Here is a 14519-nt window from a genome sequence, read left to right as displayed (position 1 = left end):
GTTTAAAACCACTAGGGGAATTGCATTCTCATTCGACAAACCTGTATTCATCAGTTTAATCAACATTTATTGAGCTCTGTGCCCAGTGCTGGGGACACAACAAGCAAATGAGACCCATTCCCTACAACTAAGGAGCCTCCAAGCCTGATGGGCAAGACAGATGCACATAAAAGAGCTAATTGAAACAGTTCTTCTTGTGGGGAAGGGATGATGGAGGAGAAATCAGGGAAGGCTTCATGGAGGAGGAGTTGCTGGAGTTGCATTCGAAGGGTAAAGAGTTCTCCTGGCTGAGAACTGGGGAGGTGAGGCACCCCTGGTGGAGTAGACGGTGCATGCAAAGAGGCATGGAAATGTGGGGGTGTGTTTCAGAAGCAGGGAAGGCTCGATGTAGGGAAAGCGGACAGAGGTAATGGGAGGGGTCTAGAATAATCATCCAGGCCTCATGAGCTGTGGAGCAGAATCTGGGTTTTGTGCTGGGGGGACAGGGAAGCCAAAGAAGGGTTTAGAGGAATTGAGGAAGCTTCTTAAAGTGCAGGGGTGGGTAAAAAGGAGGAGGCAGGCAGGAGGAGAAGCAGGGAGACCAATGGGAAGAGGGGTGATGGACGGGTGTGGGAGTGTGCAAGTGTGTGCATGAACAAGGCAGCAGCAACCTGAAGGGGTAACGTGGATGAGACCCAGTTTCCCAGGCCTGGAAAAGGCCGCCTCCTCCAGAACAGTCTGCCCAGAGTAGCTCTTGACCCACTAGGCACTGTGTCCTACCAGGTGGGAAAGTGCCAGCTCCCTAATGGGCCCCTTATTCCTGACCCCTCACCTTGCAGAGAGGTGGTAAGGTCAGCCATCACTGCACATGTGTCCCACCCTCTGGAAGGCTGGGGTAGGCCCTCTGGGCTGAGGTTTTCTGGTCTGTGAGAAATGTGGATCCCACGTGGATCCCTGGACCCAGGCTCACACCCACCTCCCAGAGGGTCCCTGGGCTCAGAGTGGGGCCTCACGCAGCCCTGATTCCCTACTCACTCTATGACCTTGGGCAACATCATTTCACCTCTCTGTACCTTATCTGTAAAATGGGAGTGTCCTTATCTGTAAAATGGGAGGTAAAAATAGGACCAGGATTTTGCAAAGGTCACACCATATGAAACACATGGTAGGATGTCAATATGAATGGTGGCTGGATTAGCCAGATGCAGGCCTGCACCCTCTTTACAAAGGGAGAAGACTCAGTGGGAGGAGCTGGGAATTTAGGACCTGGGTTCAAGTCTCAGCAGGGCTGCCTGGGCCTTCAGAGTCCTAGAGACCAGCCCTGCCCTGGCCCCACCAGTGGTATCTGAGAACCAGCAAGTACCAGTAGGATTAGGGGCTAAAGGGACCCATGCCCCCAGCCTTGCCCAGGGGCCTTGGAAAGAAGCTTTGCCCCCATGTTTTTTCTATTAATAATAGCTGCCATGCACCTTCAGCTTGCAGCCTTGCCAAGTAGGTGTTACTAAGGTTATCCCATTTTGCAGATGAAAAAACTGGGACTGAGGGAGGTGAGTCATCTGCTTGAGGTCACATAGCCAGTAAATGAACCCAGATCTATCTGAGCACAAAGCCTCAGCCCAAGGTCTGGTTGTCTTGAGGGTGAGGTTTAGATCTTGGTGGGAGTGGGTATAGGACCCCAAGGTGGTGGAGGGAGGACTAAGAAAAAGCTGGGCCACGTGGTCATGAGTCTGGGAGAGGGAGTCACATGGCTCAGACCTGGGTAACTTCAGGCAAGGACAGAGGGATGGGTCAAAAGCTCTTATGGGATGGATTAGCGTTCGAAACTCCATTCTGGCCCTCACTGGCTCTGTAACTCCTAAGCAGTTCACTCAAAATCTCCAGGCCTCAGCTTTCTCTGCTTTAAAATGGGAAGAAGCCCCATCTCTCTGGGAGTGATTAGTGGGAGTCAGACAAGGCAGGGATGGGAGGTGTTTTTGGCAATACCTGCTTATCCTGAGCAACCCAGCCAGCAGCTCTTTGTGACAGCAGCTGACTGCGAGCTGCCCGGGGCTCCTGCCCAGGCTGCAGAAGACCCTGAGCTTGGCAGGGTTAGCCTGTTTCCCCTCAAGATGAGTGGCAACAGGGAGCCCATATCTCCCTGAGATGCTGCAGCTGACCTCCAGCAGCATCCACTTCTGCCTCCCTCAGGCCTGTCTGAACGACCTACCTTATCAGTCTGCCTTATGCAGGTTGCCTCCATCAGCCCGGGCCAAGCTCCCCATCCTCATTCCTGGGTGACTGACCCTCTCCAATTCCCCAGGACCCGCCCCCAGGGGAGAAAACTGGCCAACTAAACACTATTCGAAATCTGACTGGACCGGCTCTCCCCTCACCCCTTGCCCAATTTCTCATACCTTCCCCAGCTCTGACCCTCAAGCCGTGTCCACCATAAGCCAAATCATGCTGGAGGTGGAAGCTGTGGGTCGTCCTCCTGGCTGGCCTCCTGCCTCTCTCCCCCTCTTCCCTGTGGTTGACCCTGACCTGTCATTTGCAATCTTCCCAGAGTTGCAACACTAGTGCCATTGTTTGTCTGATTTCACAACACTTCTGCCTGTCCAGAACCTCCTGCCCCCCAACATATCCTGGAAAGATAGGCTAGAGGCTCCAGGTGTGTCTGCTACAGGAGGGGAGCAGGACAGGGGACAGTGTCTGTGGCCAGATTTGACCCTCAAGGATGACTTTAGCAAGCCACTTATATCCTTCTCTTGAGGCCTCGGTTTGCTCAACTATATAACGGAAGAATTAGATAGGAGTCTTTCTAGTTTAGGTATTTGATAACTCAAAATCACATAGCAGCACACTCATTCTAGCCTTCATTGCAGCACCTACTACATGCTGGGAGCTGGGAGCTGGGACTCTGGAGACAGAATTCAGGTGGTCACAGCCCTGTGAGAGAGACAGATATGAAACCATCACATTATGCTATGATCAGAGCTAGGCCAGAGTCATGAACTAATTCTGTTGCTGGAATCCAGAAGGTCTGTCCAAGAAAGGGGCATTTGAGCTGGACTTTTGAGGGATGAATAGGAGTTCCTGGGCCTAACATAAGAAAAAAACTTTCAACTCTAACGTTTGGGCTGCCTTAAAAGTTAGGGAATATCCTGGAGTTGGAATGTGGATGCAGAGGCTGAAGCACACAGGCCTGAAATACCAAGAAGACGGCCGCTTAGCCAGTGCTAGTCTAAATCCTGAGAACCAAAATCTGTGAGCTCCTGAAAGTTTGGTATCTGATAGTGAAGGCCCAGCCGGCCCCTCACAGGGGCCAGTGGCACGCAGGACTTAGGACTTCCAAGTGCATAACTTTTGGGGTTCCCAGGTGGCCTGTGCCATGCTGACATTAACCTGTAGGGAGCCCTGGGCTTGGGGTCCTCAGGCTTGGGTCGCAGTTCCAGTTTACCCCTTTATGGCCAAGAGACCTTGTCCTGGCCATCACACACCTCTAAGCCATGCACTGTGGCCTCATCCATAACATGGGTGCCCACTGCAGCCACTCCAGCAGTATTTGGAGAAACAAGTGATTTACTGTTTTGCAGGTGGCCTTTGTGAACTAAAGTGCGCTGGACAGGAAAGGGATTATTATTGCTGAGATGTGGCTCATAACCGGCGCCTTGTGGAGCTATTTGTTTTATAATCACAGGGAAAGTGGTTTGCCCCCAATAATATCATGGCAATAACGGTGGGATTCCTGGCCCAGACACGGTTGCTCCAACCAGATGGGAGCTGCGGCAGGCCCTTCCCCTCAGCCGGCCAGGCTGTGCTCACCCTCACCGCACTGTCTCAGACACTTATACATGGCCCCACACTGCTGCCCTTGGGCCCTAGGGAAGGGATTACTCCTGGTCCGGCCCCTCCTGAAGTGGAGTCTCTCTTCAGAGACTGACTGCCAGAGGGGCCAGTGGAGTCCCCCCTCTGCATCCCCAAGAAGGGGCCGTGGGGGAGCTCCATGTCCCAGGCTACTGGCAGAGCACAAGAGCCTCCCTGGGAGACATCCTGGGCTGCTCTGTAGAATCCCAGCCAGGCATCTTCTCTGCCTGCCCCACAGGAGCCCAGGGCCACCCAGCCACTCAGCACCCTTAGCTTCTGGCAGCTTCCCTGCATCTCACCCGGCCTAGTCCAGGGGCAGAGTGGGCCCCCTTGATAGGTTAGCTGGCGAAGGGCAAGGAGACATCAGCGTGGCCCTGTTGACAGGGGCCCTGCCACCGGCGCTCCCAGCTCTTTGCCTCCCGAGGCCCCTCTGCCTGGCCGGGTTCTGATTTTGGTGCAGTGCAGACTTTCAGCTTAACGAGACAAATTGATATTCTGTGCCAGCTCAGGGATGGAGCAGAAGCTCGGGACGCTTGGGCGGGCAGCTCAGAAGTGGGCAGGGGGTGGGGGTGGGGGAAGGAGGAAGCCTCTGTCTGGGGCTGCCTCCTTTGGCAACCCCCAGCCCTGTTCCTGCCCCCACACGCGCCCCCTCCACACTGACAGGTGCCCTGAGACACTGTCCTGAAGGTTCTTCCACCTCCAGTGCCCGCCTGCCAAGCAGGACACCCCTCCTGGAGTGGGCAAGGTGATAGGAGGGAGGCTTCCAGATCTGAGAGAAACCCCTTCACCCACTGTGACCTAGCCTTGCTCCCGGGCTGTCCTCCCACTGGTCTGGATTTAAAGGTGCAGCAGGTCAGCCAAAGATGAGGCAGGAAGAAGCAGACAGCTAGCTGTGGAAATCTCTTCCCACAGACTCCTTGTTGAGGGGTCCCTGGGGTCTTCTGGACATTGTCAGCCCCCCCCCAACTCATCACTGATGTCCCTGCAGGTGCACAGGACACGAGCAGACCCCCTGCCAGTGGGCACCTATGAGCAGAGAAATGGCCCCTTGTGGGGTCTTCTGCAAACCTGCAGCCCCCCAGGAAGGTGGGAGTGCCTATGGATGGGCAGTGGGCAGCAGGCTGCTGGACTGTGTTTCCATAGGAGCAGGAAGCTCCCTGTAGGCTTTGGTCCGTTGGTCCTGCAACTATAGATGTGTTTAGTCTGTGATGAGTTCACTGCTCCCCATGTGACCTTTGCCCCCCAGGTCTGGGGGTGTCCTGATCAAAAAGAGGGGCACCAGAGCCCCTGCCCAGCTGAATGGGTCCCCCAGAAAGTAGAGGATGACTTAGGGCCATTGGAGCAAAGTGCTCCCCTCTCCATCACTGCCCCCCACCTCCAGCACTTGAAGGACCCCCTCCCCTCCAGCGCAGCCCCAACCCTACCCTCACCATGCCCTTGACATTCCCTCTTACTTCGGGGGAGCGGGGCATATTCCTGGGACTCTGCCAGCTTCAGTTCCTCATGATCCCGTGGGAGGAATTAAAACCGCAAACAACACCGTGGTGGTTCGGTCCACGCACCCCCGCCCCCCACTCTCCTCCCCCAGTCCCCCCACTGGAGAGAGCCCTCCCCGCGTCCCTCCCCGGTCCTCCCGTCCCCTCCCCCACCCTCAGGCAGCGCAGTGGCAGGGGCGGCCTCTGCCTCCCCAGAGATTGCATTTTGCCGGCGAGATGCTCTCCTAGAAGCCGACGCCGGCGCCTCCGCCCCCCCCGCCCCCCCACCTGCTCGGGCAGGATGGTACAGTCTGCAGAGGGACCCGGGCACGCTGGCTGGGCTCAGCCGCGGCACCAGCTGCCGCACCGCGATTACGGGGCTGCCCGCCTGGAAACCGTGCCGGATTTGTGGTGATTTTCGTAGCCAAGTAAGTACCGGCACCCCCCAGCATGAGGAAATAAAAAATAAAAAGCGCCCCACTCCGCTCTCCCCTTCCTCCCTCACCCATTTTATTTTGTTTCATTTCATTTGATTTTTCTCAGTGCTGATGGTGGCGGCGGTGGCAGCGTGGAGGGGGGGTGGTGCGGAGCTTGTTTATCTGACAGCAGCTGAGGCTGCATTGGGAGCCGCCGCTGAAGGAGACACTGGTGCGAGGGTCTGTCTGTGTGTTGACGGGGGAGAAAAGGCTGGGACTCTGGGGACACGGGCAGAGGGGCCTCGGACAGGCAGATGCCAGGGATCTCAGGTGGATTCCGGCAGCCTCTGGGCAGCAAATGCCCCTGATGGTTGTTACGCAAGGGCCAGCCAGCTGGCAGTGGGGGGCAAGGTTCTTTTCCCTCAGCTTTGTCCCAGGGAGACACGGAAGACCAGAAGGTGCCCCCTGCCCACTACAGCCAGAGTCCCAGAAAAGAGGCGGCGGGGGGGGCTCCCATGGAGGATCCCCTTGCTGGGGTGGGCTGCTGTGTGCCGGGACCACCAGGTCTGGCCAGCCAGGGTGTGTGGTGGCAGGGACAAGTCCCGGGTCCCTGAGCCCACCAGGAGAAGGGCAGGAGCAGGGTGCCCGAGCCATTTTGCAGCAGTCATGCTGGGTGATAGAGTTGGCACTTTTGCCCCAAAGCTCTGGCTGAGCCCTGGACACCTGGGGCTCCTCCCTGCCCTCCAGTAGATTCAAGATTGGGAAATCCAACAGGGGGACCTCTGCACTCCCCAAGGGTGGGTGCTGTGGGCAACCACCCTTTGTAGCCAAGTGGCTGTTCCATGCCACGGCTGTCCTCTGCTCACCCAGGCTGTGTGGGGAGGGGTCTCCGGGTCTGGTCTTCCACAGTTAGGAAAGGCCCCAGGGGTCTGGGGCCCCCACCAGGCCCAGCCCTGCTCGACCTTCAGAAGGGTAAGTGAGCAGGCAGGCTCGGCCAGCAGAGGGTCTTGGTGTGATGCTGAACCCCCCTTGCCCGGCACAGAGCGGGCTCCCCTACTTGCCTACACTGCTCTCCAGATTGCTGGGAGGAGGCAGAGCTGACGTTTGGGGCATTTCCAGGAGCGGCGGGCGCCATCCGGAGAAATTCTCCTTTGACGTGTGCAGTAGGAGGGGGTTGGAGCACAAGCCCCCGGGCTTCCGCCTGTTAACTTCGTTGAAGGAGCAGTGGCAGGGAAGGGGCTACAGCTCTGGGGGAACCCTGCCGGGCTGGGCGGGAGGTCCAGGAGAAAGGCTGATGTCCCGTATATTCAGCCACCTTCATACTCCCAGTCCCATGCTCATCAGGGCATGTACACATCTATAGATTTGCACAGGGGCACATACAGAAATGTAGTACAGAGTAGTGCCTAGTTCATGTTCAAATCATACACACAAGGTGGTGTGCCCACAGGTACACCCCAGCACATGTCAGTACAGCTCACATCCCTGAATAGCACCGCTCACCTGCCAAATACAGAATGCACACACATACGCACGCATGCACTTATACCTGTGAACACAGCGTGCCCACACATGCAGGTAGCACCACCTTGGGAATGCAGTCAGCTGCACATGGGTGAAGCAGCCTGCATACCACAGTGCCCTGCAGCAGCTGCCAGTGTGGCATGTGTTTGTGTGAGGTGAAAGTGATAGGCACACACATCTGATGTCCTGAGTGCCATCTACGTGCCTGTCTGTCTGTTGGAGGCCACACGGCCTGGTGGCATGTGGCCACAGGTGATTGTAGGTTACACAGGTACAGAAATGGCCCAGGCACACAGATGCAGCACCTCCACCAGTGCCATGTGCACACACCCATCCCTCAGGGACCAGACATCCTCCATGGGAGTGAAGGTGCCTCTCTGGGTGCTGGGAAGAGGCTTGCTTCCTAGGGGACTGCCTATGGGGACAGGGGGTCATCTGTTCCCAAGTGGCCGCCATAGGCCTGAGGTGGGGACAGCCCACATTCCCAGGGAACAGTGATTGGGCTCAGCAAGCCATCTTGGGTCATTGATGTTCTGCAGAGTAGGCTGTCCAGAGTTGGAAAGGAAACAGAGCAGGGAGCAGGGGCGGCTACTGCCAATGGCCCAGACCACCAGGACCCCCAACTACCCCACCAACTCCCTTCTCTGGCCCTGGAAAACCAGCACACTGGTGTGGGTTCTCTCAGAGCTGGGGCCATGGCTTAGGCTGTAGAGGGACCTAAGTGCTGGGCCCCTCTCTCTGTTCTCACAGGACCAGGTCAAGGGACCAGGGTAGATAATAATAAGCTCGCTGGCATTCACTGAGCTAATTACGCTGCATGCATCACTTCACGTGAGCCACCCATAGCCTTATTATGCTCATGCTATAGATGAGGAAGCTGCATAGAGAAGTGAAGACACTTACCCAAGGTCACATAGCAGGAACGTGGCAGAGATGGAGCAGAACGCAGGCCATCAGGCGCCCTGCCTACCCTCTTAGACCCTTTCCTCCACTACCCTCATCTTTGAGACCAGCTCCAATTCGGGGTGCCATCGTCTTGAGCACCAACAGGCCAAGAACTTAGGATTTGGGGGTGAGGCTCCAAGAAAGGGTCCAGAGGGTCTCCTGTGGGTGAAGACAGAGCCCTTCGCAGGCCAGTGTGGCCCTGTCCCTGGCAGCTGGACAGCTCTGCCAGCCCTTGACTCTGTGGAAGTGACAGCACTTGGAAAGTCAAGCAGACATGTGCTCTGAAGTTCTCTTGTTCAGACCCAATTATAAGAGGGAAACTGAGGCCCAGCCAGGAGAATGGGCTTGTCCTAGGTCACGCTGTACTCGTGGCATGTGGGGAGTCCTGCCATCTCCTCTCAGGTCCCAGGAATGCAGCAACAGAGGCCTTTTGGGCCCCTGGTTTTCCCCAGATGTTGAGTCCAAGTTAAAAGGATGAGCACACCAGGCCCTGGCACAGCTCCTGGCCACCTTGACCTTGGGCAAGTCACTTTGTCTCTCTGTACCTCAGTGTCCTCATGTTCCTGCCCTCCCTTAGCCCACAGTGGCGAGGGGCCTGGAGTCCTAGAGGGCTGTGCACAGAGCTGGCCCGCCATCAGCGCCGGGAGCCAGAACAGGTGCAATTGGCCAAGGTCAGGAGGGGAACCTCTAGGCCTGTGAGTCTCAAGCATGAATGGGCCTAAAAAATCATCTGGTGAGGGCTAGATTTCTGGGTCACCCCAGTGACTCGGGAGGACCTGAGGGGTGCCTTTTCAAGGCTCCTCATCTCTGTGGCTCTGTACCGCGAGAGCCAAGGTGTGTGTGAACGGGCTTGGGGCCCCCACAGGATCCAGGAGCTGGGGTGACCCAGGCACCATGTTGTTCCCCTGCTCCTGCCACATTGCAGAGCTGAGGGCACCCGACAAGTTGGTGGCAAAGGGATATGAAATACACATCTCCAGCCCTCTGTTCCCATCCCGTGCTGCTGGCTTCAGCCCACACCGTTAAATCATGTGGGGCAACCTTAAATCCAGTGTGGCTGGGAGGCGGGCTCCAAGGAGACTCACCAGCCCTTGGCCTTGAGCCCAGGTGAGGCCTATCCCCAGCCAGCCAACGGACAGTGGGGTGTGGCTCCTCCCTGTAAACCTCAGTCTTCCCTTCTGTAGAAGGGGGAGAGACTGAAAGCGGGGCGGTTGGGAAGATTTTAAATGATGTGTATGAAGCAGCTGTCACAGAATAGGTGCAGGGTCAAGGTTGGGGCCTGGGGGAGCCTGAGGTACAGAATGTGGCTCTTCTTGGCCTCCCTTCTCTCCCAAGGGGCTGCAGTGGAGGTGGGTGCAGGTGCTGGGTGCCGAGTGCACACACACAAGGGTGGGGGCGGCTGTGGACAGGCTCCCTCCCCCAGCCCTGCCTGGAGCACACAGTGCAGTGCGGAAGGCAGGGGTGGGTTCTGCCTGGAACCCAGGCCCCACAGCCCATTCTGCCCTCTCCAAAGCCCTAACCTTGAACCTGTAGCAATTCATTTCCCCTCCCTGTAGGAGGCTAAAACAAAATATTTAGGGAGAACGTCCCCCTGGACAGAGACAATTGGTTGTCTGGCTTTACCCCTTGTTAAGAGCTGGTCGTAAACAGAGATGGCAAGGCCCTGGTGTTCCAGATGGTTAGGTGGAGCCTCAGTCCACCCGTCTGTAGAATGGATGACAGTGGGACCCACTTCTCAGGCCATGGTGAGGGGCGGGTGGACGAGAGCCAGGCTCAGGGTGTGGCCCATATTTATGGTTTAGTGAATGGAAATTGTTGAGATTGAGAATCAGAACCCATGAGTTCAAAACCAACCTCTGCCGCTTAAGTGTGCCCTTGGGCCAGCCACTTTGCCTCTTCAAGCCTTGGTTTTGGAGCTGTAAAATGGGACTGCACTACCCAGACTGCCCCTTTCACTGCCATACCCAGACGGCTGTATGGAAACAATGAAAAATAGGGCAAGCTTTCAGTATCTTCTGAGAACATACCATGTGCTGGGTGATGTGCTAAGGGCTTCGCCTGGTCTCCAGACCTTGGAAGCATCATGTACAAGCCAGGAAACCTCTGCAGGGTCAGAGGCAGGTTGAGATGGCCAGGCCTATTGGGGCCAGGGGGTGGGCCACCAGGACTGGGGTCCCTAAGGCTGCAGAGGTCCCTGGGTGTGGAAGAGACAGCCTTGGTCTGAGAATCAGCTGATTTCCAGGCCCACGTCAGTCACTGGCAGGTGACATTGGGCAAGTTGTGGCAGCACCCTGGTCCTATGCTCTCCCCTTGGGAGATCCTGCCAAGGGGAGGCCGCGGTCTTAGCAGCAGCAGTCGTTACAACTACTGTGTTTGTTTCCTGTGGCTGCTATGACACATGACCACAGACTGAGTGGCCTAAAGCAGCTGGAATTTATTTTCTCATTGTTCTGGAGGCTGGAGGACTGAAGGCAAGGTGTCAGCAGATTCCTGCTTGAGGCCCTGAGGATGTGGAGCCATCCTGGTTTCTGGCAGTAGAGCCGTCCTCAGCAGTCCTTGGCTTGTAGTTGCATCAGCCCAGCACCGCCTCCATCTTCACCTCCCCCTCTGTGTGTCTGGTCCTCTCCTCTTTTCATCGGGACACCAGTCATTGGCTCTGGGGCCCACCCTAGATCCAGAATGATTGCAATCTTTAATTACACATACAAAGACCCTATTTTGAAATAAGGTCACATTCTGCGGGGCCAGGTGGATGTGAATGGGGGCAGGGGGATACTATTGACCCCATTATAATCACTAAGACAGTCAGCTCCATAGCCGCAGACGTGGAGCGCATGGGTACGAAGGACCCTCTATAAGAGTCTTGAGCATCCTCGGAGTTTGGTGTCCATGGGGGGTCTTGGGACAAGGGTACATACTGAGTATTTACTGCTAGGAAGGCCTTGGCACGGTGCCTCATTTCCTCACTACCACACAGTTTATAGACAAAGAAGCCAAGGCCTGGGGAGTTAAGAAGTGCCCCAGTCACACAGGAAGTGAGGGGCTGAGCTGGCACTGAACCCAAGTCTCTGGGGCTCTTTCTCCTTTCTTCCTTTTTGGAGCTGCATGGCGGCTGCCCATAGCCAGGAACCCAAAGGATGTGACCTCCAGCCAGCACCGTGTTCACCCAGGGCCTACGAGCTCCTGGACCCCAGAGAGAAGAGCTGAGAGTGGGCGTGAGCGAGCAGGGTGCAGGGCAGGGTGTTGAGAGCCCATGGTCCCTTCTTAACTGCCGCTTACTCTCTGTGAACCTCAGTGTCCTCATCTGGAGCATGGGGGCAGCAACGCCCGCCTTGTGGGGAACTGCCAAGTTCAAAAACGCTCATCGTAATAGTCATTACTAATAGCTAGAATGGATCCTTGAGCACTTTACAAATGTTTTTTAGCGTAATGTGTGGGAGGGTAATTGCTTCTTCCAAGCCACATCCTAATAAGTAGCTCAACCATGAAATAGCTGTATGTGGTTGAACTACTGCCTTAACCTCAGTTTACTGCTCCATTCAATGGGCTACCATTAGCACCCACCTTCTCAGTTGTTATGAGAGACAAGTAGAGCGCCTAGCCTGGGGTTATGTTCCAGGCGAAGGCTCAGAAGCTAGTTCCTCGTCTGTAAGTTGGGGTTATAACAGTGTTGTTGTTATCATACTATTACTTGGTGAGTGAGCATCTGGTGAAGTCATGCAGAGGAGGCCCTGTCCAGAAATGGACGTGAAAGTGGCCTCCTCTTGTGCCATCAGAAAGACTTGAATTTAAATCCTGATGCCAGTGTTTACTGCTGTGTGACCTTGAGCCAGTAGATTTGCCTTTCTGAGCTTGGCATCCTGGCATGTAAAGTGGGGTTAAAGACGATAGTGTATGTGACGTTATGGATAGAAAACTGTTCCCAGTGGAGCCCTGATCATGTCAGACATTGGAAAGATGTCAAATTTCTGTTGTGCTTCTGGGGAAAGTCTCCCAGGGGCCTTCTTTAAAGATGTCCTCAGAAGGGGCAAATCCTGGTCCATGGAGGGGTGGAATCAGGTTTCAAAGACCCAGAGAGAAGTCTTGCTCTAGCATAGCTTGTGGTTGGAAGAGCCTCTGGGGGGGAAGCTGTGAAGGGCTGACCCCATTTTGGGTCCAAGAGCCATGTGGCTTCCAAGAAAGGAAGGGTCTTTCCAGGGCTCTTCTGCCACCATAAGGGAAGTTGTCTATAAAGCGGTGGCCTTGCTGCCTTGGGCTGCTCCGCCAGTCACACCTGGCTGCCCAGGGGCTGCGTGGCAGGGCCTGTGGGGGGCACCATCCAGAGACTCCGGTTGCAGCCTGTCTGCCAGTAATCCTGCCTCTCTGGGCTGAGTGCCGGCTCCAGGGTATCTTGGGAGCTGAGCTGTCCCCACCTTCTGTTGAGGCCGTGGAGGGTTGGGGGATCATTGGGCAGCTGTTGGGGAAACATGGGGCTCTGGTTTCCAGCTGAGTCTGCTCCGTGTCCTAATGTGTATTGGGGACAGGGCAATGTCCCACCAGGCCTGCCTGAGCAGGGATGGAGATGGCGGTATAGGACCAAGTCTGAGCCCAGCCAGCCCAGCGTCAAATCTGGGGCCAGGTTCCAACCAGATGTGTGTCCTGCATCTCTGAGCCTCGGTAAAATGGGGGCAGTAACAGTGTCTGCCTTATAGGGTATTATGATTAAAGCTGAATCGCATGGATTCCCAGCGCACGTTTTGACATCTCTAAATCACAGGGTGCCTGTACGATGTCACAACAGAACCAGCCATGCCTTTTTCTTTCTTAAGTGTATGTAAAGTAGTGCTGCCTCTTAGAGGGGAGGCATCTTAGATTCAGTGAAATACAGTAAATAAGATAAAACCCATAAAGGGCTTAGAGGCACCAGTCTGGTGGGAACAAACCAGTCTCCCTTCTGTGGCTCCGGCTCGGTCCCAGTGGGATCTTGGGCATTTCTGTACATCTCACAGGAGCCTTTGTTTCCCCTTCTGAAACAATGGGCGTGAGAATCCCAGCCTCTCAGAGCTGATGTGAGAAGTCAGTGAGCTCATGTGGGTATCACTTGCCTAGCAGAGTACCCATATGTAGTAGGTGCCTAATAATTGGCAGCTCAAAGCAAACAACAAAGGCTATAGCGCAGGAAGGAGCTGAAAGCACAGACTCTGGAATTCCAACTCCTGCTCCACTACTTCCCTTGCTGTGTGACGTTGTGCCAGCTCCTTAACCTCTCTGTGCCTTAGTCCCACCATCTGTAAAATGAAGATAATGGAAGTATCCAATTCTTAGGATTGCTGTGAGAATTAAATAAAATTAAAGTGCCTAGGGCAAAGCTTGACAGAAGTGTAAGCAATTATTATTTAATGAACTCCTAATGAGTCTCTTCTAGTTCAACAAATGGTAGCTAAAATGGACACTGGGCTCAATAAAATGATAAGACAGACTACGCTCATTTTACAGATGGAGTGTCCGAGGCCCAAGTTGCACATTGGTTTGCCCAAGGTCACACAGCTGGCTCGCTGCAGAGCTGGAACCTGACCCCCACATCCAGGTACCAGCCTGATGTTGCCTCCTCGCCCATGTCCATCCAGGACTCTGTGGTTCTTATGGAAAAGGAGATTCTTGTCAGGAGAGGGAGGGTTTTGAGAAGCAGCTGCCGCTGGCTGCAGTGTCTGCTGGGTTGGGGCTCTCACCAGAAGTGCTTCTGCCTGTTCACCACTGTACAGGGGAAGGGACTGAGCTGAGCTGGTCTGTGCCCAAGGTCAGCAGAGCCTGCCAACCACCCTGCAAGTTGCCCCGCCAGCACTGCCCAACCTCCAAGTGCCTTCTCCGTGGCTTCTGCAGAGTTGACACAGCAAAACTCCCTCCTGGAGAGAGCAAGAGCTCCTGCTGACCAGCTGGTCCAGCCACCAAGCTGTACCAGGGCCACAGAATGGATTGAGGCAGGAGAGGGAGAGCAGAGACCTGGGCGCAACTCAGCCTTAACAAACACTCCAAATGACCTTGGACTTGTCATGGTCCCTCCCTGGACACCAGTTGCCCATCTTTGAAACAAGGACTTTGGGGCCAGATGGGCCCCATGGGAATTTACATGTCTGCAATTAGAAATTTCCCAGGCATTGCTGATAGTCAAGGTTACAGGGAAGGGTCGGGGTTGGAGGGAATGAGCCTGTAGCAGTGTGTGCCTATGCATATGGATTTCAAGGGAGAGTCCCTGGGAACCAGATTCAGACCTCAGCAGCCCCTGTTCATCTAGGATGATTTCTCAGAGGAGGAGGCAGGAAGAAGGTCTAGCAGCCCAGCAGCTGGAATACGGTTCCTC

At 55.3% G+C, this 14519-nt stretch overlaps 1 protein-coding gene across 27 annotated transcripts in view; it reads left to right on the top strand.

Moving 5' to 3' along the window:
* Positions 1 to 14519, top strand: part of ATP2B2 (ATPase plasma membrane Ca2+ transporting 2) — a 371725-nt gene that overhangs the window by 195187 nt on the left and 162019 nt on the right. For 8 of the 27 annotated variants that reach the window (XM_021069333.2, XM_084989473.1, XM_021069330.2 and 5 more), the window contains exon 1: positions 5613 to 5725. The exons of the other annotated variants lie outside the window; for them this stretch is intronic. The gene's annotated coding sequence lies outside the window, so the exon portion shown is untranslated. Of the gene's footprint in view, positions 1 to 5612; positions 5726 to 14519 lie in introns of those variants that run through there. 27 annotated transcript variants of the gene reach the window in all.

Source organism: Sus scrofa, chromosome 13 (genome assembly GCF_054392235.1).
Source record: "Sus scrofa isolate SSC_HxYL_T2T_F1_AM1 chromosome 13, Sscrofa_HxYL_maternal_Yorkshire_Landrace_v2.0, whole genome shotgun sequence".
NCBI lineage: Eukaryota > Metazoa > Chordata > Mammalia > Artiodactyla > Suidae > Sus > Sus scrofa.
The sequence above is the reverse complement of the archived record's forward strand: the minus strand, read 5'-3'. Positions and strand labels throughout refer to the sequence as shown.